General features: G+C 40.0%; 1 pseudogene; it reads right to left on the bottom strand.

The window, feature by feature from the left end:
• Window positions 1-398: 398 nt before the first annotated feature.
• LOC112205957 (small nucleolar RNA U13) lies at window positions 399-511 on the bottom strand (annotated as a pseudogene).
• Between the last annotated feature and the right edge of the window lie 22,169 nt (window positions 512-22,680).

Here is a 22,680-nt window from a genome sequence, read left to right as displayed (position 1 = left end):
CCTAGAAGGTGAGCACTGCTCAATCTCGGCCTCAGTGAGGGAATTCCAAAGGCTGGGACTCTCCGTCGGGGTTTCCAGTAGTATGCAGAGACTCACAGAGCAGACTGAGCTCGGCTGGGGTGCAAAGACTGCTCTGCAGAGTCTGTTCTCGGCAAACAGCCAGGCCCACCCCGGGAAGGAGCTCAGGGTCTGGAGGTGTCATCAGGTCCCATTTATCCAAAGGGATCGTTCTCATGGTCCTCTTGTTTCTCCCATCCAGCAAGCAAGGGATCCTTCCTTTTTATTTTCCTGTCCCTTTCACACCTGTCTTTCTCCATCAGATCGCAGCAAGACCTTGAATTCACCCCATAACCGCTGCCTGTAATTGATTTCCAAGTTTTTGTTTTTCCTTTTCTTTTTATCAGATGGGTAAGGGTAATGTGCCCGCCACATCATAACAAGGCTTGAGGGTGGCACATTTCACACATGAGTATGAAAACCCAATCATCACACTTAGGAACCATAAAAGGATGGAGGGGGACGGTTTTTTGGTTTTGTTCACTGTCTCTGCTGGTGAGACAGAAACCTCTATTCTGTCTCTCTGGCTTCCCTTAGAACCAGCAAGAATCCAAGTCCCAGTGCTCCTGCCTCACACCCTCTGGTAGGCATCTGCTGCTTTTGCCTGCCCAGCTGGATTTTCCTTTGCAAAGCACCATTCTACCTTAACAGTCACTGAGGTTCACGTAGGGCTGACCCCCCTCCTACCTTGAGACAAAATGATGAGACCTGGCCAATCAGAATCATGGTGATCATTCAGGGCACAAGCTGGGCCCATGCAGGTCAGCCCTGGGACATTTGCAGACATTACTAGGAAAGGGGTGCAGTTTGCGCTACTGGGATTGCTCCAGTGGTGAGGCAAAAGCCTGAGGCTACTGTTTTCAGCTTGGCCACAACCCAACGAAAGCCCATCAGTGAATACGGCCATTGCAAAAGAAAGCAGTTAAGGCATGAGGAGGGACAGTATCAAGGCCACCCCATTAGAGCCCCTAGACCCAGCCAAGCCTGAAGCCATTGCTGCCCTAGGCTTTTCAGGTATAGGAGTTGTATTAGTTCCCTTTTGCTGGCATAAAAAACTACCACGATAATGGTAAGGATAGCCTAAAACAACAAAAATGTATCCTCTTACAGTTCTGGAGGTCAGAAGTCCAAAATCAAAATGTTGGCAGGGCTGTGTTCCTTCTGAAAGCTCTAGGGCAAAAGCTGTTGCTTTGCCTTTTCCAGCTTCTAGAGGCCACCTACATTCTTCGGCTCGGGGCCCTTCCTAACACTGCTCCAACCTCTTGCTTCCATCCTCCTGTCTCCTACTTCTGTAACCAAACCTCCCTCTTTCCCTTATAAGGATCCTTTTGTTTATGTTGAGACCACCCAGATATTCCAGGATCATCTCTGCCATTTCAGGATCTTTGACTTAATCAGATCTACAAAGCCCCTTCTGCCATAAAAGGCAACATATTCATGGGTTTCAGGTATTAGGATGTGGATATTCATGGGTTCTGGGGATGAGGATGTGGATATTCATGGGTTCTGGGGATTAGGATGTGGACATTTTGGGGTGCCTTTATTCAGCTGACCACAGGAGTCCATGTCCTCCTTTTTTTTTTTTTTTAGAGCCACTTTAGGGTGGGAGTCTGTCACTTACGATAGAGTCCATAATACGTATTCCTAAATCCACACCATCATCTTACCTCTGAAGAACAGACAAACCCTAGTATTCAGTTCATCCAATCAGAGTTATAATTTCCTTGTATCACACTTCAGTATTTTTAATTTTGGCCAGCAGTACAGAATAGAGGTTAGGAACACAGATTTTGGATTCAGAAAGCTTCGGTCTACATCCTGACCTTTCCACTTACGAGTTAAGCCTTTTAAGCTACAATCCTCCTGATCTGTCAAGTGGAGATAATGAAAGCACCTGCCTCAGCTGGTGATCGTAAGAATTAAATGAGATAATGAATGCACTGTGCTCACACTAGAAGGTCAATGCTCGATAAATAATGCTCTTTCCACTAAGATTGCAGACATGACTCCTTCCATCTGGTATTACACTGATTTCTTTTATACAATGTGTCTCAATTAATTGCTTCATTTTTATTTAGCTCCTTTAGAAGTGGCTCCAGACTCAGAGAATGTACCTTGTTGGATCTTCACACCAACACCTACATTTTAACGGTGTTGTTGCCAAGCGCTTTCACAGAACAGACAACAGAGACAACTTTTTGCAAGCTGGCCATGACTTCCTTCCTTTATTCTCTCTCTTTATCGCTGACATCGCTCTACCTCCAGCGCAACCCTACCCCATCTGTGAGGTCGGTATTTTTCAGCCACGCTAAGCAAAGACTTTTCTTCATCCCTGTGTAATTTTGTTCTTTCCCCAGCTTATTTAATAACTGTGGGGTTTTTTTTTTCATGTTCTTACAGAAAGTGGGGTTGCTCCTCCCCTCTGTCAAATTCCACTTGCCACTTAATGCTCCAGTTTAACTCTGCAGAAATTATTTCGGCCTGGCACTCCCTGGGCATTGCTTTTGTGTGCAGGTGCCACTCTGGATGGAGTCAGGGCATGTGTTTAGAACTTGGCAGTGCTACCTCAACAACATAACAGGAAACAACAGGCAGCGGCTGCACGGAATGGTTCAAGTTTGGTGGCCGGCAAGGGGCAGTCATCTGTGACATGTAACAAGTCATGCTGTGTGGTTCACGGAGGCTGATGTTTCAGCAGATTTTTATATCCCAGATGCAGGCTAACTGGAGGAAACAGGATAGGAACTTCCTAGAGACAGGTAAATTGACGCCAAGCTTCTACCTGGATACCTGCATACCTGCCCATCCCAGCATCAAACCCACCCACTCCTCCCTCTCCTCCCAGTGAGGAATTTATTTAACAGTTATCTCTACACATTTAAGGCTAATTTTAAAAAACTGTTCATACAATTGATTAAAATATACACGTGGAAGACATTTTTATTTTCACTCCCCCAGCTAGTATATACCCCATATTGCTGAAGTAGAGAGCAGGTATCATGTCATCCCAGGGAAGGCATCAGACCTCTTCACAGCTTCAAGACGACCTAAACCACTGCAGTAACTCCTTCCTGCTTTCCCATCAATTGGCCTAGAAGTGGGCATGCAACCAAACTCTGTCCACTGAGACATGGGGAGAAGCCTGCTGGGAAGCTTCCTCATGATAAGGAAACAATAGTGCCTCAGAAAGAAAGTCTTTTTGTTTCCCTGCCTTTCTGCTTGGGATGCAGGACTCGATGCTTGAAGCTGTGACAACCATTGATCCCCATGAAGTAAAGGCCAAAAAATAATCTTAGAGATGGTGAATTCCCCTCCTACCTCCCTGAACTGTGAAACCAACTTCTTGTTATGGTATATATTTAAATACCTTTATTATTTAACCCACTATCACTTGGGTATTTTGTTACTGGCAGCTGCATGCATTCTAAATGATACACTACCTCTTTGTTTTCTAAAGAGACTATTAAACAAAATGTAACCCTCTCTATGCCTGCCTTAAAAACTGTATGTATAAACATGGTGGCAACGTCAGGCTTCTTACTGAACAATTTTAATGAAGTCAAGTGTTAAGAAGTCCCCAGATGGTAGTTACAATCTTTGGATGTTCAGTTCTCCCATTAAGTTGATTGAGCAAGGCCTTTACCTCCCCTCAGCAGTCTATTAAGTGCATTGCTGGGTTCTCATCACTCAAAAATTGCAGTATGTGATGGTTCTCACTACCCAAATATTGCAGTACTTGTCTATCTCAGTCCCTTTTCCCCATCTTGGCCACATAGCAAGATGTCTTGACCACAGCTTGCTATGTAGAAATATACAGAAGGCAAGAAAAAAAATCCTAGAATTCCCAGCTGTGTAGTATGAGAAACCCCCAGCATGGAGCTGATTTCAAGAGGGTGTAAGAGGAATAGAATCAGGAACCACAACGCCTATGGACATTGGTAATTAAATACGGCAGCTTGATGACATAGATTCCAGTTTAGACTTGACCTAACAGGTGATGTTTTCACTGTGGCCTTGCATCTGATAAGGAAATTAGAAATCTCAACATAAAGTTGTCAAGGGTCAAATTAAAAATATTACATTGGGTCACTGGTTAGTCTTCAGTAGACCTAAGGCCTAAACATTTTACAGCTTCCCTAGCTACAAAAGGCAAATGTACAGAAAGTGTGACATGCCTGATGATACCTAAGACTGAAAGAGCTAAAATTCTTAAATTAACATCAACTCACCAGCAAGGAAGTCTTATGAGAGTACAGGTAAAAATCAGATGTTCCATACAAAGGAAATTTCTGGAAACATGGCCATAGGCTCCCCAGTGCAAGTGCAGGTCAACCACCAAGAAACTGGTAGTCTATGTGTCAAAAGTTCTTATGAAGTGGAATTCATTCCTCTGATGGTTTTACTAGCCCCAGAGGCTGAGCCCTCAATCTTAGAGGTTCTGAAAGCTGACTTTTCCAGCACACCAAGATCTACTCCTTTTCTTAGTTGTGGAATCACATTACCCGACCTCATGAGACTTGTTATAAAACTTCAATATCAATTTTATTAACATAAAATGATAAATGACTGGCATAGAAACTTTTAGAAGTTCTCCCAATGAGTTGACTCTCTTCCCAGACCCTGACTTATAAGGAGGCCCAAACCTATTTTACCTGAAAGCTTAGTGGAATTATAAGGCATTGGACTTGTAGGAGCATCGCACAAGATAACCTAATGCAGCAAACACACTCTGAAGATGGCTTCACCAAGGGACCAAAGCCAACTGACCTTACTGCCTTCAACCAGCTCCAGGAGGGATGCCCTTGCCAATGGGTCCAGAATCCTCCAAGTTGGCTGGCAATGCCCCTTTCTCCTGGACAGAGTCTGGGTGGATATTGCCAAAAATTGCCTCCAAGATTCTCCTTTCACTTTGCTTTCATGAACAGATTAAAATTCCTTTGACCAACACGTTTTTCATTAGATATGCTTATTCATTTGATCTCAGATTGCTGAGGTGATTTGCAGCCTGGGAGCTATCTCTTCTCTTACAGTTGTTAAGATTCATTATATGTTAATTTTAAAACTTAAATCTCAGAGTATAATCCTATTGTCACCAGACGCTTGGTGAATATCACACAAGAGCCACCAACTCGTTTCTATAAACTCTCTATTGGACCGTGAGTCCCACATTAGATCAGCAACATACGGGCAGCATGGTTCCATTCCTACCTGTTCATTTCAATCATTCATTCCTTCCTTCATTCATTTGTTTATTCAATAGATATTCATTGGTTGGCTCCTATATGCAGGCATTGTTCTAAGTACTAGACATACAGCAGGAAACCAACCAACCAAACAAACAAAACCTGTCCTAATGGAGCTCGCATTCTCTCTGGAGGAGATAGATAGTACACAAATACTTGTCATATGTCAGATGGCAAGGAATGATATGAGGAAAGGCAGGGAAGATAGACAGATTTCTAGGAATAAGTAAGGCATGGAGCATGCAATTATTAAAATGTGGCACTGGAAGTCCTCATTAAGAAGAGTTAGGGAGGTGTGCAAGTTATGAGATTATCTAAGGAAAGAACATTCCAGGCAAAGGCAGCAGTAAGCACGGCTGGAGCAGGGTGGACATGGGGAGAGAAGCAGGAGTTGAGGTCAGGGAGTTCATGGTAAGCTGAACTCATGGCCTATGCCTGTGTCTATACAATACCTGATACATGGATGAAAGAAAGTAAAAACATACCATTGATGGAATGTTCTCATCCCTCTGGTTCATGTAAGCAGATAGAAAGACAAGGCATGGTTTAGCAGAAGATATTACCAATACTATATACCTAACAATTTGTATTCAGAATATATTAAAAGCTCTAGAAATTCAATAAGAAAAGGGCAGGCAGCCTAATAAAGAAATGGCAATAGACTTGAACAAACACTTCGTAAAAAAGCATATCCAAACAGCCCCCAGAATCCTAAAAGGTGCTCAATCTCAATGTCATCAAGGAAATGCAAATTACAGCTACAATAAGATGTCAATTCACACTGACCAGAATGACTGAAATTAACAAGCTTGACAATACCAAGAGTGGAGGCTACTGAGAAAGAGAAAAGTCACCCCAAAAACAGGAAGCTAGGCTATAGTATTCTCCCATTGAACATATTTCCTGTTACACCAGACAATAAGACCCCTCCCTAATCACATCTGAACACAGACAAAATTAAGAACACTGTTCAAGCTACAAAAGCAACCAAACACCCTGTATTTCAGCTATTATGGGTTGAATCCTATCCCTTCAAGAAATAAGTCAATGTCTTAATCACCAGTGCCTGTTCACGTGCCCTTATTTGAAAATAAGGTGTTTTTGCAGATGCAATCAAGTTAAGAGGAGGTCATTAGTGTGGGACCTAATCCAGTATGGCTATTGTCCTTATAAGAAATTGACTAGGGATACAGACAGAGAGAGCACATCATAGGACAATAGGGGAAGAGATTGGAGCAATGCACCTACAAGCCAGGGAGAGCCAAGGATTGCCAGCCATCACTAGAATCTAGGAGAAGGGCATGGAATAAATTCTCCTTCAGTGCTTCCAAAATGGAATTAGCCCTACCAACACCTTAATTTCAGACTTTCAGTCTGCAGAACTGCGAGAAAATAAACTAAATTTCTGCTGTTTTAAGCCACCCAGTTTGCAGTACTTTGCTACAGCAGCCACGGGAAATTAATATGTTGGCTTATGTAAGTCAATGCTACTTCTCTTCAAATTCCAGTTTAGCCTCATTCCATTCTTCCTGCTTTCTGGATAAAAATGATTAAGCCACCCAGTCACAGAATTAACCTGGCTTCCTGACAGTATCCAAGTAAGATCAAAACCCAGTTTCCTTGAACCCTCCCAAAACCACCTAACAGAAGCCCAAATCTCCTAATTCTTCCCAACACCCTTTTCTTGAGACGTCTCACCATCCCCTTCGTGTGTGCTCTCCCTTGTTGAAATGAATTAATGAACCTAAATTTGTTCATTTTCCACTACAAGTGTATTCCTAGTGGTCTTCCAGTGTGGAGCATTGACAATATGAATTGGCATAACTACTTCAAAAACTATTTGGCAATATCTACCCACATTGAAAATGTGCATGGCCAGTGAACCAAAAATTCTACTCCTAGACATAAGCCCAAAAAACGCATGCCTATGTATCCCAATAAACATGTATAAAAATGTTCTTTTTCTTTAAATTTTTTATTTCCATAGGCTATTGGGGAACAGGTGGTATTTGGTTACATGAGTAAGTTCTTTAGTGGTGATTTGTGAGATTTTGGTGCACCCATCACCTGAGTAGTATACACTGAACCCACTTTCTAGTCTTTTATCCCTCACACACTACCCACCCTTTCCCTCTGGGTCCCCAAGGTCCATTGTATCATCCTTATGCCTCTGCCTCCTTATAGACTAGCCCCCACTTATAAGTAAGAACATATGATGTTTGGTTTTCCATTTCTGAGTTAACTCCACTTGGACTTGGAATAATAGTCTCCAATCCCATCCAGGTGCTGCAAATGCCATTAATTCATTCCTTTTTATGGGTAAGTAATATTCCATTATATATATATATATACACATATATATGTATATATATATATATTAAAAAGTGGTGTATATATATGTATATATATAATGTGGTATATATATACATCACAGTTTCTTTATGCACTCATTGATATTTGGGCTAGATCCACATTTTTGCAATCGTGAATTGTGCTGCTATAAACATGTGTGTGCAAGTATCTTTTTCTTATAATGACTTCTTTTCCTCCGGGTAGATACCTAGTAGTGGAATTGCTGGATCAAATGATAGTCCTACTTTTAGTTTTTTAAGGAATCTCCACACTGTTTTCCATAGTGGTTGTACTAGTTTACACTCCTACCAGCAGTGTAGAAGTGTTCCCTTTTCACTGCATCCACACCATCTATTATTTTTTGATTTTTTGATGATGGCCATTCTTGTGGGAATAAGGTGGTATCACATTGTGGTTTTTAACCTGCACGTCCCTGATCATTAGTGATGTTGAGCATTTTTTCATATGTTTGTTTTTCATTTGTATATCTTCTTTTAAGAGTTGTCTGTTCAGGTCATTAGCTCACTTTTTGATGGGATTGTTTAGCAAGAAACAAAAATGTTCATAGTGGCATATTCAGGTAGAAAAAAAGCCCTTTAAACAACCCAAATGTCCATCAATAGAATGAATGAGTAAATTGTGGTGTATCATCAAATATAATTCTACACAGCAATAAAAAGGAATGAATTACTGCTATAATAAATTATATAAATAAGTTTCAAAAAATGATGCTACCTTTTTAAAAAGCTTGACATGAAAGAATATATACTGTATGGGTCCATTTATATTAAGTCCAAAAACAAGCAAAATTGATGAATGAAGTAGAAGTCAAAATTGTAGTGAACTGGGGGAAACAAAAGTCAGGGCTACTGGAAAGCTAGTAATGGTTTATTTCTTGATCTGAGTGGTCATTACATGGGTGCATTTAATATGTGATAATTTATCCAGCTGTACACTTAGAAATTATGCAATTGTCAAGATGTATATTAACTTCAATTTATAAGGTTAGTTTTAAAATTACTTATCCTTGGTTATTATTTATAATGAGATAAACTGAAATATTTTATAATGCATTAACTTAACAGAATTTATTGAGCACCTACTATGTACAAGGCACCATAAAATGAAAAATAAAACAGCTAATGTGCAGTATATCATATTTTACATTTAATTTCCTATCCGTATGAGAAAGGTACTATTTTTATTATGCCCATTTTTCAGAGAAGGAAGCTGGAGAAAAAACAGATTAAGGACTTGCCTGAGGTCACACAATAGGAGGCAGGGCTGAGGTTTATAACCAGGTTCCCTTCATAGAGCTTTTCTGTATAGTCAAATGGAAGGGAGCACATAAAGATAAACGCACAGCAGATGAAGCAGAGAAGGAAAAAAGGACAAGAAGGAAATGACAGAAATTCTCAGAGTCAGCCTCAGCATCCTGTGAGTTAATGTATATTGCATGTGGAAGAAAATATTAAAATGATATATTTGATTTCCCAAAAAGATATGCTGAAACACACTGCATTGATAACTAATAAATTGCAATATGTTTCATAAAAAGTTGATGTGGTTATACGCTATATATTCTCATTTCGAAATTTATGGCTAAATCATTTGACAGTTTAAAACTGCATGGATAGATCACAATTCTGTTAAATTTGCAAAAAAGTATCTATTTAAAAAATTAATTTTCTTTGGACAATCTTTTCCTTTCTGGCTTGGGTGGGGTGGGGTATGGAGGGTAATCACCTTCCAGGATTTTGTTTTAGCCACAGGACTTGTCCACTTAGAGATCTCCCCTGTCTGTACTTCTCCTCCATCTCTCTTACACATGTGTTGGAGTCCAGGAGGTCTTGATTCACATTACAGCCCCACTCCAGCTAGGTGGCAAGCTAGGCAGGAAATTAGGGGGAAAAATCACCATGGAACTATACTTCAGTGGTCAAGAGCTGAAGCTCAGGAGACCATGAGTCTGGTTATAAATCTCTGCTCTGCCACCGATTGTGTGACCTCAGGCAAGTCCTTAATCTGTTCTGTCTCCAGTTTCCTTCTCTGAAAAATGGGCATAATGAAAATAACACATTTCTCATAGGGTTATGGAGTTAAATGTAGAAAAAAAATGAAACGTGCAGCACACTGCTCAGCACATTGTAGGGTCTTTCCCTTTCCCATTCCCATGCTACCCTCTGCTGTCTGAGATTATACTCCCTTCTCTCATTTCTAAGCCTCTATTCATGGCATCTAGAGCAAATTCTTCTCCCAACATTGCAATGGAAACATCACCCCTGTTAGGCAGGCATCATTCATTTGCAGATAACAGAATCCTAAGTCAAAATGGTTTGAGCAGAAAGGATATTTAGTGACTCTTGTTACTGTTAAGCCCAAAAGGAAAGGCCAGGATCAAGGGACTCAACAATGTCATCAGTATAATATCTCTCTGTTTCTGCATGCTTCTGTCTCTCTGTAACTATGTGTGTGTCTATCAGCCTCATTTCTTGGACATACTCTCCATGTTATGTCAAGGATGGCCATTACCAACTCTATGCGTACCAGTGTGCCAATACTGAAGAAAAGCCAATGACTCTTTTCTAATAGTTTCCAACAAGACTTTCAGGAGTGAATCCCATTGACCCACTTGGGTTACATGCCTATGCATGAACTTATCACCATGACAAAGAGGATGGATTGGTCCTTGGAGCTGAGGTGGTGGATTCAACCCTACCCATAACATGCATAAAGATTACAGCAGAAGTGGTCCCCGCAAAGGAAACTAAAATTACTACACCGCCTCCACCAGGTAACTTTCCTAAGAAGCAACACCATTTTCCAGTGCATTCCCCAAAGCCATTCCTGTCACGGAAAGGTTTCAAGGAAGAATTCACACTGATCAAGTGGAATCACAGAGTTTAGGATGACAGAACTGGGAAGTCCATATGCGCAACCCCTCATCTCACAGATGAGAAAACTGAGCCTCAGAGAGGGGACGGGGCTCACCTGAGACCATCTAGTTGATTAGTGACAGAGGAGGGAGAAAAACAAAATGTGGGGTACCTGGTCCAGGGTGGTGTTGTCTCAGTTTTAATTTTTCCCATGTTCAAGTGTATGTGGCTAATATTTGCCTGTGTCATCTCTTTTAGAAGAGCATTCCTTTTTCTTCTTCTCTTTTTGAGGCAGCATCTCATTTGGTTGCGCAGGCTGGAGTCAAGGGGCGTGATCGTGGTTCACTGCAGCCTTGACCTCCCAGGCACAAGCAATCCTCCCAGCTCAGCTTCCTGAGTAGCTGCTACTACAGGCATGTGCCGCCATATCTGGCTAATTATTTTATTTTTTATTTTGTAAAGATGAAGTCTCCCTTATGTTGCCCAAGCTGGTCTTGAACTCCTGGGCTCAAGTGATCCTCCTGCCTCAGTCTCCCAAAGCTTTGGGATTACAGGAGTGAGCCACTGCTCTTGATCTAGAAGACTATATCTTAATACAAACAAAAACTACAGGTGATGCTCAACAGCCATATACGGTTGAATATTCCTTGCATAGCTGCCACCAGGGATGAAGAACATCCCCTGTAATCCTAATACATACACCCTACTGCCCCAGGTAAAGGACTCATTGTACCCACTAAGGATTAGAACAAGGGAGAAAGGAGACTTCAGTGAAGTCAGTCAGTTACTACTATTTCCTAAAAGAAGAGCAAAATGATCTGCCTTTGGGAACATCATGAGGATACCAATGGTGGCAGTCCAGGGGAATCTCTGAACTTCTCTTTCCCTGCCCTGTGTGACCAATGGCATCGTGAAGGTCCCTGAAATAGAAAGGGATGTCAATTTCATATTCAGCTAGGCTTAGGATGAGATGGACTTTAGGAAAACTGCAAGTTAGAGTTCATTCACATTTAACTTATATGATTTCCACTATGTATACTCAACAGAGAGAGAGAGAGAGAGAGAGACAGAAAAAAAAATAAGCAGCATGGATGATTCTGCAGTTTTTCACTAAATGAAGGCCTGCCCCAGATTGGCTGTGAGAGGAGAGGTATAAATCTGCAAGCAACACCTTCACTGGGAGACCAACCCAAGACAACATAAGTGAATTTAAAGCTGGGAGGAAAACTGCCTGGGTTAGACACAGCAAGAAATATGATGGCTACTCTCCAAAGGAATTTGCAGGTAATTCTGCATACATAAGCTATTAGGCTGGTGCAAAAGTAACTGCTGTTTTGCTTGTACTTTTAATGGCAAAAAATGCAACTGCTTTTGCACCAACCTAATATTCACTCTAAGTGCTAACTTTGGAAGCTCCAAGTAAGATGTTTGAAATAAGGAGCACAGACAAAATGTCACCAGCAGCATTATTAGCTGACACTAACCATAGCTAACACTTGCATAGCATTGTTCTAAGCAGTTTTCACACTATTAACTTATTTAATCTTCAAAACAACCCTAAGAAGTCAGATGGCAGATGTTTTCCTGAGCCTCAGTTTTTAGATGTCCACTGTCACACAGTTAACAAGTGGTAGAAACTGCAGTATTCAGATATAAATGTGGGCTTTTTCCCCTTACTTCAAGTTATGTTTCCCTTGCCAAGCTCAGAAAAGACGCCATGTCTTTGTGTGTTGTTGCCTCAGGTGTGTTTCTGTGACCCAGAGCTGAAAGCAAACTTGCCAGGCAGAGGAAATAAAGTCCTTCCTAGCTATTTGTTTCTCAAAAGGCTTGCTTCTCTGAAGGATGTTATGGTGGATTATATTGGACAGGGAGAAGAAGTGAATGCTTTCTGGATTTTTACAAGCAATTTAAACTAACGCGATGCTACGGACTGAATGGTTTTGTACCCCCCAAATTCATGTATTGAAATCCTAACCTACAACATGATGTTATTAGAAAGTGGGGCCTCGGAGGTAATTAGGTCAGGAAATGGAATCCTTATGAATGGAATTAGTGCCCTTATTAAAAGACATGAGACAGCTTGCTTTTCCCTCCCTGCTCTCCACCATGTGAGAACACGAAAAAGACGAGAAGACCGCAATCTGCAAACCAGACAGAAGGTCCTTGCCAGATACCTAATCTGCCAAGATCTTGATCTTATACTTCCCAGAGTAAACCAAAAAATAAAACTCCCAGGCCCCCATTCCACCCGCAACAACCATCTGAATGAATCCTCTCCTCAGCCAGGGCTTTCTAAAATTTAACCTGAAAGACGTTCAGGCCATGATGGGAAGTGGGGGTTGGACATGCCTCATTATACTCCACCAGCATTAACATCAATACAAACCTAAAGCCTGATAAGAAACATTTGCACTCTATCCTCTCTGAAGCCTGCTACTTGGAGGCTTCCTCTGCATGATAAAACCTAGGTCTCCACAACCCCTTCTCGAAATCCAGACATTCCTCCCACCTTGAGTTGTCCTGCCCTTCCAGATTGAACCAGTGTAAATCTTCCATGTATTGATTGATGTATTCTGTCTCTCTAAAAGGTATAAAAGCAAGCTATACACTAGCCACCTTGGGCACATGTTGCCAGGACCTCCTGAGGCTGTGTCACTGGCATGTCCTTAACCTTGGCAAAATTAACTTTCTAAATTGACTGAGTCTTGTCTCAGAAATTTGGGGTGCACACCAAACTCCAGAACTATTACAGATAACTGTCTGTTGTTTAAGCTACCCTCTCTATGGTGTTCTGTTATAGCAGCCTGAATTACTAAGACAGGGAAGGGAGATATTTATCCAACAAGACAACAAGGATGAAGTCCTCTGGGGTTCCCACAAATGAAGGCTGGTCTATGCCTGGTTGTCAGTGGCTGGGGTGGGAGTTAAACAGTTAGTGATTTATCCCTGAGAGCCACAGTACCACACTCAAACGTGGCACAGAATCCTCCAGGTTTGGCCTTCATGGGAACAGCAAGGTTGGGACAATAAGCCTATAATTGGTAACCTGTCCAGGCCAGAGCCAAGTCAAGCCTTCCCTGAAAATGCCGTGCTGCAAAGACATCATGAGCTTTTGCCTGACACTGTGGGGTTGGAATGGTAGTGGAAGAAGCCCAGGTAAAGACAGATATTGAATTTTCTGCTATTTCATATTAAACTTGATTTAAAGAAGGAAAAGAATGTGGCATTTCTTACCCTGTGGTCTCACAGAATAAAATGCAACCCTGTTACATAGATAAGAGCAAATTCCTGAGAGGGATGAGGAGAGTTGACCTTGGTAAGGAAGCAGGGGAGTGAAGGTCCTGGGGAGGTGAAAGAGGTGATGAAACAAATTAGGCCTCAACGCAGATAACATTCCTGAACAAGGCAAGATAAGGGAACAAAGGGATATCCTTGGCTGACTACAGATAGGAGAACAAAGAAGAGACCACTGTGGGTGGCCTCCAGAGAGGGTGATGGGCAGTGGGGGACAAAGGGGGCTGCATGACGCTCGGTCGGGAGGGAGGAGGAAACTTGGAGGAAAAGAGCCTAAGTCTGTATAATCAGCTGAATAATGAGTGTGCTGTTTTAAACCAGCCTGCTTGTTTGGCTTTTCCCCTTAACACTGGTACACTGATAGAAAAGACAAGACTGAATTAAAATGAGAAGTATGGATTTCTGAACCCATTCAACACCATGGTGGCCTCATCACTCTGCGAATGACTCTAGGGGGCAAGATCATGTGTGACATATACTTGGCATTGTAATGTGCATGACACATGCCGAGGTGGAGGGTGAGTGAGGCAGAGCTGCCTGGCAGGGAAGCCACTGGGCTCAGTCAAAATGCTAGAAGCACAGACCCTGGACCCAGTGGACACAGCACATCCCACTCTGGTTTCATCAGGGTTCCTCAGAGGGAGCTAGTTTGGAGATCAGAAAAGAATGTGAGTCTAGTCCTAAAGTTAACTGGCAGGAGAAACAGGCAAACCACAGGGGATGGAAGAGAGAAGGTAACAGAGACCAGAATGTTCATGAAATTGGTGGAGGAGACAGTAAGGGAGCTGGCCCTCAGACACCCCCCTAGTGCCCAGAGCTGGTATAGGATCCACTACAAACTGGATGTTGTGGATAATATCACTGAATGCTAACGTTTCCCAGCTGTGTATTGTTGGAGACACGGGGTGGTGCTGGTGGTGGTAGGGGTAGTGAGCGGCACCAGTAAGCGTGGGCTCAGAATCCGTGTTCTTGAATTCCAATCCCCGCTCTACCACCCACAACCTGCCTGTGAAACACTAGATAAGTGAGTTAACTCCTACCTACCTCGCTTATCTCATCTGTGAATGAAACGAATACTGCCTACTTCATAAAGTTACTATAAACACTGATTAATTAATTCAGGTAATGCTCTTCATATACAGGATAACGATACGTCCCATTTTATCTAGGACAGTTTGGTTTATGCCCGTTACATGGTATAATTATTAGTGGAGCTTTCTCCTTTTACTCTCAAAAGTGTCTTGATTTGGCCTCTGCTGCTGGCCAAGATGGAGTTAGCATGAAATAGAATTAGCATTTCCTTCCTGAAACAAACTTTTTTAAAGAAACAATATATATATAATGATTCTCAAGCTACTGGACATCAGAAACGATAAGACAGTGGTCCCTGAAAGATGCGAAACAAAAAGAGGTGATTCTACTAACTGCCCTGTCTTACCATGTAGAGAAAGTAGATGTCTAAGTCATGGTGTAAAGAAGAGAAAGAAGAGAGAAGGAGGCCGGGCATGGTGGCTCACACCTGTAATCCTAGTACTTTGGAAGGCTGATGCAGGTGGATCACCTGAGGTCAGGAGTTCAAGACCAGCCTGGCCAACATGGTGAAACCTTGTCTCTACTAAAATTACAAAAAATTAGTCGGGCGTGGTGGTGGGTGCCTGTAATCCCAGCTACTTGGGAGGCTGAGGCAGGAGAATCGCTTGAACCTGGGAGGCAGAGGTTGCAGTGAGCCGAGATTGCGCCATTGCACTCCAGCCTGGGCAACAAGAGTGAAACTCTGTCTTAAAAAAAAAAAAAAAAAAAGATGAGAGAAGGATCTGGAAGTCTAAGAATGCCAAGGGCCAAGGTAGCTAAAATTTTCAAGGCTGAGTTCCAGAGAAAAGGATGCACAGAAAGAGAACTCAGGAGACCTTTAGAGGGTCCAACTTAAGTACTGATCAATGTGTGCCTGTGAAGAAACTTACCCAAGCACGAGGAAAGAGCCACCCCAAAGGATCAGATAAACACCACCCTCTAACAGCGGATTTTCCCAACAGCTAGAATGAAAACTTCTCAATTGATGGGGCATTGATGAGAGTATTAAAGAGAGTCTTGCTTCAGTAATAAGGAAGAATTAACCCTAGATTAAATGCTGCTTTGGTCCCACCTAACAAAATATAAAAGCAAGACCTACATGGATTAAACTGTTTCCTAGTAATTTAACTCTGTTTCAGAAAAGCTGTCAAGAATGCTTATAGAAATACCAAAAACAACCAACCTAGAATTGTTTAATGATTTTTAAAGGTCTTTTTAAAACAAAGGCAAAATTAAGATGTTTACAAAACACAAAATCTGAAAGAATTATCACCAACAAAACTGTAATACAAAGAATATTAAGATTCTTAGAGCAGAAGAAAAATTATTCCAGATATAGACTTAGATTGAGAAAAAGGAATGAAGCATCAGAAACTGTAACTGCCTGGGTAAATACAATAATTTTTTTCTGATTATTTTCTTATTAAATCTTTATAAAAGATATCAACTGCTATATATGTGTGTGTGTGTGTGTGTAAAATTATGAACTTAATTATAAACCCTAAAGTAACCACTAAAATAACTCAACAAAGAGTTATAGCTAATAAACCAACTAAAGAGAAAAAAATGGAATTATAAAAAATATTCCAAAAAAGGCAGAAAAAGAGGAAAGGGAATAAAAAAGAACAGATGGGACAATAAAAATAAGTACTATCATGTAGATTTAAGCCCACTAAAGATGTCAATAATTACATTAAATGTAAATAGCCCAAATTCCTCAATTAAAAATCCCAAATTATCAGATTAGATAAAAAAGTAATACCTAGTTGTATACTGCCTATAAGAAATTCATTTTCAATACAAAGACACAGATTAAAAGTAAAAGGGTGAAAAGATGTATATCATGCTAATACTAACCAAAATAAAGCTGAAGATGCTATATTAGTATCAGATGAAGTTATATGTCAGGAATTAAAATTACCCAAGTTAAAGATAATCATTTCATAATGATAGAGAGGTCAAGGCATCAAGAGTACAAAACAATTCTAAATATTTATGCACCTAAACACAAAGCTTCAAAATACATAAATTGGAAACTTATAGAATTGTAGAGAAATAGAAAAACTGGCATTTTTGTCAAATTTTAACATTCTCTCAATAATTGATAGACTGTCTAGATAGAAAATTAGTAAGAACATAGAAGACTTATACAATGCTATCAACCAAATTAACCTATTTGACCTTTCTAGAACACTCGTCGACAACAGAAAATACATTCTTTTCAAGTGCACATGGAACATTTACCAAGAAAAAGCATGTTATAAGCCATAAAACAAGCATCAATAAATATATAACGATTCAAGTCTTACAAAGTATGTTCTCTGACCACAGTAGGATTAAATTACAAATCAATAATAGAAAGCCATCTAGAAAATTCTTCAAATACTTGAAATCTACGTAACACACTTCCAAAGAATTCATGAATCAAATAAGAAATTAAAAAGTCTTTTAAATTGAATAAAAATGAAAACACAATATATCATCAAAATTTGTTTAACGTGGCTGGGCAAGGTGGTTCACGCCTGTAATCCCAGCACTTTGGGAGACTGAGTCGGGGGTATCACTTGAGGTCAGGAGATGGAAACCAGCCTGGCTAACATAGTGAAACTCCGTCTCTACTAAAAATTCAAAAATTATCCGTGCATGGTGGTGTGCCCAAATAATCCCAGCTACTCAGGAGGCTGAGGCAGGAGAATCACCTGAACCCAGGAGGTGGAGGTTGCAGTGAGCCAAGACTGTGCCACTGCATTCCAGCTTGGGCAACAGAGGGAGACCCCATCTCAAAAAAAAAAAAATTGTTTAATGTGGCTAAAGCAGCGCTTATAGAAAAATTAAAAATGTATAGCAATAAAATGCTTATATAAAAAAAAGAAAGTTTTCAAATCAATTACCTCAGCTTCCACCATAAGAAATTAGAAAAAGAAGAGCAAATGAAACCTAAAGTAAGCAGAAGAGAAGAAATAATAAACATCAGCATTTTAATTATTAATAAATCCATTTATAATTACTAATTGAATAAACTATAAAACAGAAAACAACAGAGAAAAACAATAAAACCAAAACCAGTTTCTTGTGAAGATTAATAACATTGATAAGTTTGTAGCCACTGATCAGGACAAAAAAAAGGAAAAAGAAAACACAAATTTCCAATATTAGGAATAAAATAAGTAACATCACGGAAGATCTAAATATAATCAAAGGATAGTAAAGAAATATTATGAACAATTCTATGCCAATAAATTTGATAACAAATGAAATAAGCAAATGACTTAAGTGACACAAAATATCAAAGTTTACACAAGAAGAGCTAGATTACCCAAATAACCCTAAATAAATTAAATAAATTTGTTGTGAAAACTACCACAAAGAAAACTCCGAGTTCAGATGACTTCACTGAAAGACTCCACCAAATATTGAAGGCAATAATAGTATAAATTCTAGACAAACTCTTCCAGAGAACTGAAGAAAGGAAAATATTTTTCAACTCGCTCTATGAGGCCCATTACTCTGATGAGATTGAAATAGAGAGAAAAGAGAGATTACAAAAAGAAAACTCCAAAACAAAAACCTATAGGCAATATCCCAAAGCATAACAACGTGAGCAAATCGAATCCAACAATGTGTAAGTACCTCATGACTAGACAAGTCTTATCCCAGGAAAAAAAGTTTAGTTTAATATTCAAAAATCAGTTAAAGGTATTCATGATATTAATAGATCTTGAAAGAAAAATTACAAAAGCATTCAACGAAATCCAACATTCATTTCTAATTTAAAACAAACAAAAAAAAACCTCTCAGTAAACTAAGAATAAAAGAGAACTCTTCAGCCAGATAAAGGACACCTATAAAATCACATAGCTTACTTACATCATTCTTTTTTTTTTTGTAAATTATTTTATTTCTTCCTTGATGATTTAGAGGGACTATCTTCAAACCAGCACAAATATTTCATACATAATACCTGGCCATTTTCTAACCAGTTGAGTAATTTGTTGCACACTAAGCTACCTCACATCTTTCAGCAAGAAATACATTACATTTGAATAGTAAAGACATCACATAATGAATTAGGACACAATTAAAATTTGCTTTAAATATTGCTTTGGGGGAGAGGACACCACACTTCTACTCAATGAAGAGAAACATTTTTATAGTCCAGAGGTCTTTTATTTTTTTAACACCTAATATGCCATGAATTTACAGGGAATAGGTTCCAGCAGCTCAGGCTCCTTCCCATTGGTTCTCACAAAGCGTGCTTCTCTGAGTGGACAGGCTGAAGCTTCAGTTGAACCCAGGTACCTTTCTCTTTGGCTTCTTTCTCTTTCTGATCATTTTCCTTCACGTGTTTCCGGAAGCTATCTCAGCTCTTAGAGTGTTTAATGTGCTCAATATGCACATTAATTATCTTGGCAAGAATCTTGCCCTTGTTTACAACAATGCCAACAGCGTGCTGGGGAACACTGTAGACTCTCCCAGTCTAGCCATGGTAACACTTGTGGGGTTGTTTACAGCAATGCCAACAGCATGCTGGGGAACACTGTAGACTCTCCCAGTCTAGCCATGGTAACACTTGTGGGCATTCCCTTTTGAAGAGTACCCATTCCCTTCATGTCTACGATATCACCTTTCTTACAGATTCGCATATACGTGGCCAAAGGAACAACTGTATGTTTTCTAAAAGGCCAGAGAATATGTATCGGGTGCCTCTCCTCTTTCTCTTTGTGTTTGTCATTTTGGCGAATTACTGGAAGATGGCAGTTCCAGCCGAAAGCTCTTACATCATTCTTAATGGTGAAAGATTAAATATTATTTTACTCCTACATCAGGAATGAGACAAGAATGCTCATTCGCACCAATTCTATTAAACACTGTCTAAGAGGTTCCAGCCAGTGAAATAAGGCAAAAATAAAATCTCTCCAGACTGAAGTAGAGCTATCATTATTCACCATTACCATCACCATCTATGTGGAAAAAGAAGCCCAGTGTAATTGACAAATCAATATCTACCTCCACACATAAAAATTAACACAAAATGGAACATTTGTGAAAAACCTAAAATCTTAAAACATTTAGAGAAAAAACAAAGAAGAAAACATGTGATTATGGGCTAGGCAAGTATTTCTCCGAAGAAACATAAAAACCATGCACTATAAAAATTAAAAATTGATCAACTGAATTTTATAAACTTTAAATTTTTAGTCTTCAAAGACACCGAACAGCATGAAAAGACAAGCCACAGACTGGGAGAAAACAGTTGCCATCACATATCTGATAAAGGACTTGTATCAAAAATATCTAAAGAACTCTGAAAACTCAGTAAGAAACAACCCACTTAAAAAAAGATGAGCAAAGATTTTGAACAGAAACTTCACTAAAGAAGATATATAGATGGCAAATAAAGACTTGAAAATATATTCAACATCATTAATCATTAGGGAAATGCAAAATTAAAGCCATGATATCATACTACATGTAATTATTAATAATATTTAAAATTATAAAGGCTCACCACACAAAGTGTCAATGAAGATGTGGAGGAATTAATATGCTTTTATATGCCATTTATGAGAATATTAAATGGTACAACCGCTTTGGAAAAAATTGGCAGTTTCTTAAAAATTAAAGCTACACCAACAATATGATCTAGTTATTCTACTCCTAGGTATTTACCAAGAGAAATGAAAGCATACGTTCATACAAAGACTTGTACATTAATGATCATAGCAGCTTTGTTGGTAATATTTAAAAAGTGAAAACAACTCAAATGCCCATGAACAGGTGAATGGATGAATTAACTGTGGCATATCCATGCTATGGAATACTACTCAGCAATATAAAGGAATGAACTACTGATACACACAACATGTGTGTATCAATAAGTAAGAAAGAAAGAAAGAAAGAAAGACAATTCTAGAAAATGCAAACTAATCCATAGTGACAGAAAGCAGGTCAAGCGTGGTGGCTCATGCTGGTAATCCCAGCATTTTGTGAGGACCAGCTGGGCAGATCACCTGAGGTCAGGAGTTCGACACCAGCTTGGCCAACATGGAAAAACCCCTTCTCTACTAAAAATACAAAAATTAGCTGGCATGGTGGCATGTGCTTGTAATCCCGGCTACTTGGGAGGCTGATGGAGGAGAATTGCTTGAACCCAGGAGGCAGAGATTGCATTGAGCAAAGATCGCAGGAGCAAGATTCTGTCAGAAGAGGAGAGGAGAGGGGAGGGGAGAGCAGGGGAGGGGAGGGGAGGGGAGGGGAGGGGAGGGGAGCGGAGGAAAGAAAAGAAGAAAAGAAGCAGATCAGTGGTTACCCAGGAACAGGAGTGGGTGATAGGGAAGGATGATAAACAGGCATAAGGAAACTTTCAGGGGTCATAGAAACATCCACTATCTTGATCACGGTGAGGGCTTCATGTGAATATACATATCAAAATTTATTAAATTATATGCTTTAAACATTTATAGTTTATTATCTGTCAACTGCCCCAATAAAGTTGTTTTTAAAAAGGTATCTCTGTTTGGATGATAGATTATAACCTTCCTGTTAAAAAAGGGCCTGGTATTTATGAATGCTCAATTAGTGTTGGGTATTAACATTAGGGTTAGCATTAAAATATTAGTATTAATATTATCCTACCAGCCACAGTCATACAGGCCCAGGAATGAAGACAGGTCTGATCTGCAGATAGGTCTGGCAGATCTGGGAGTAAGGGACTGGGGAGGCAATACAGGGCAGGGCTAAGCTTGAGTTTGAGGGGTGGGTGGAACTGGGTTAAAATCCATTTTAACTCAGCAGTTTACAAGCAGTGTGATCTCAGGCAAGTGCCTTAACTTCTTTGAGTTCTCAGATTCCTCCTCTATAAACAGTGGCAATATACTAAACTAGCCTCATAAGCTGGCTGGGAGGATCAAATGAGATGATCCGGGGAAAAGCAGAGACTCAAATTCCGTATACAGAAACCACACAGCAGCTTTTTCAAAAGCAAAAGAAAAAAATCAGCAAAGTGCCGGCAAGCAGCGGCTGCTGAGCACAGATGCTTAGTGACTGGTGGAGACAGTGAATCACTGAGGCGGTGTATGCTGCAGCGTAACCCTCAAGCACCAGGCTCTCTGCTAAACTCGGAGATGATTAACGGGCTTGGTTCCCTTTTCAGAATGAAATCATAACAGAAAAAAAAAAGTGTGAAGACTGAAAAAAAAAAATCTAGCTAAATGTGTTACACTTTGTAAGTGAGTTGCTGGTGGAACTATGCTGCTGGCCAAAGCATGTACTTAGCAGAACCGTCACAAATGTTTAGACACAAGACTATCCTTCCAATTGATGAGGATGTCCTGCCCTTGTAGAAGGGAGCTTCCTGAGGACAAAGATGCTATGGGGACAGTAAGTTATCTGGTCACAAGCAAAAGAGAGTTAAATGAAAAACCAGACAACCATCTCTGCAGAAAACAGCAGAGGCAAGGAAGGCTGAGCTGACCTTCTGAGTCTATGTTCCTTACCAAGTCTTTTTCTTAAGGTCGTCTTTCCTGTGGAGTCCAGGCAAAGTATACTTTTTTGAAAAGCTTAAAACATAATTCTCATATAAATAGTGAGGACATGCTGAAATTTTACTAACTTATTAATGAGAGAGCCAGCAGGATGCCAAAGCTGGGCAATGGTTGCTAAGTTATATATTTAAAATGGCAAATACTCTATAAAGCAATAATGGAATAATCATCAGGGTTATTTTTATTTTTATTTTATTTTATCTTACTTTATTTTAGAATCAGGGGGTACACGTGCATGTTCGT

This window comes from Pan troglodytes, chromosome 18 (assembly GCF_028858775.2).
Source record: "Pan troglodytes isolate AG18354 chromosome 18, NHGRI_mPanTro3-v2.0_pri, whole genome shotgun sequence".
Taxonomy (NCBI): Eukaryota; Metazoa; Chordata; class Mammalia; order Primates; family Hominidae; genus Pan; species Pan troglodytes.
The sequence above is the reverse complement of the archived record's forward strand: the minus strand, read 5'-3'. Positions and strand labels throughout refer to the sequence as shown.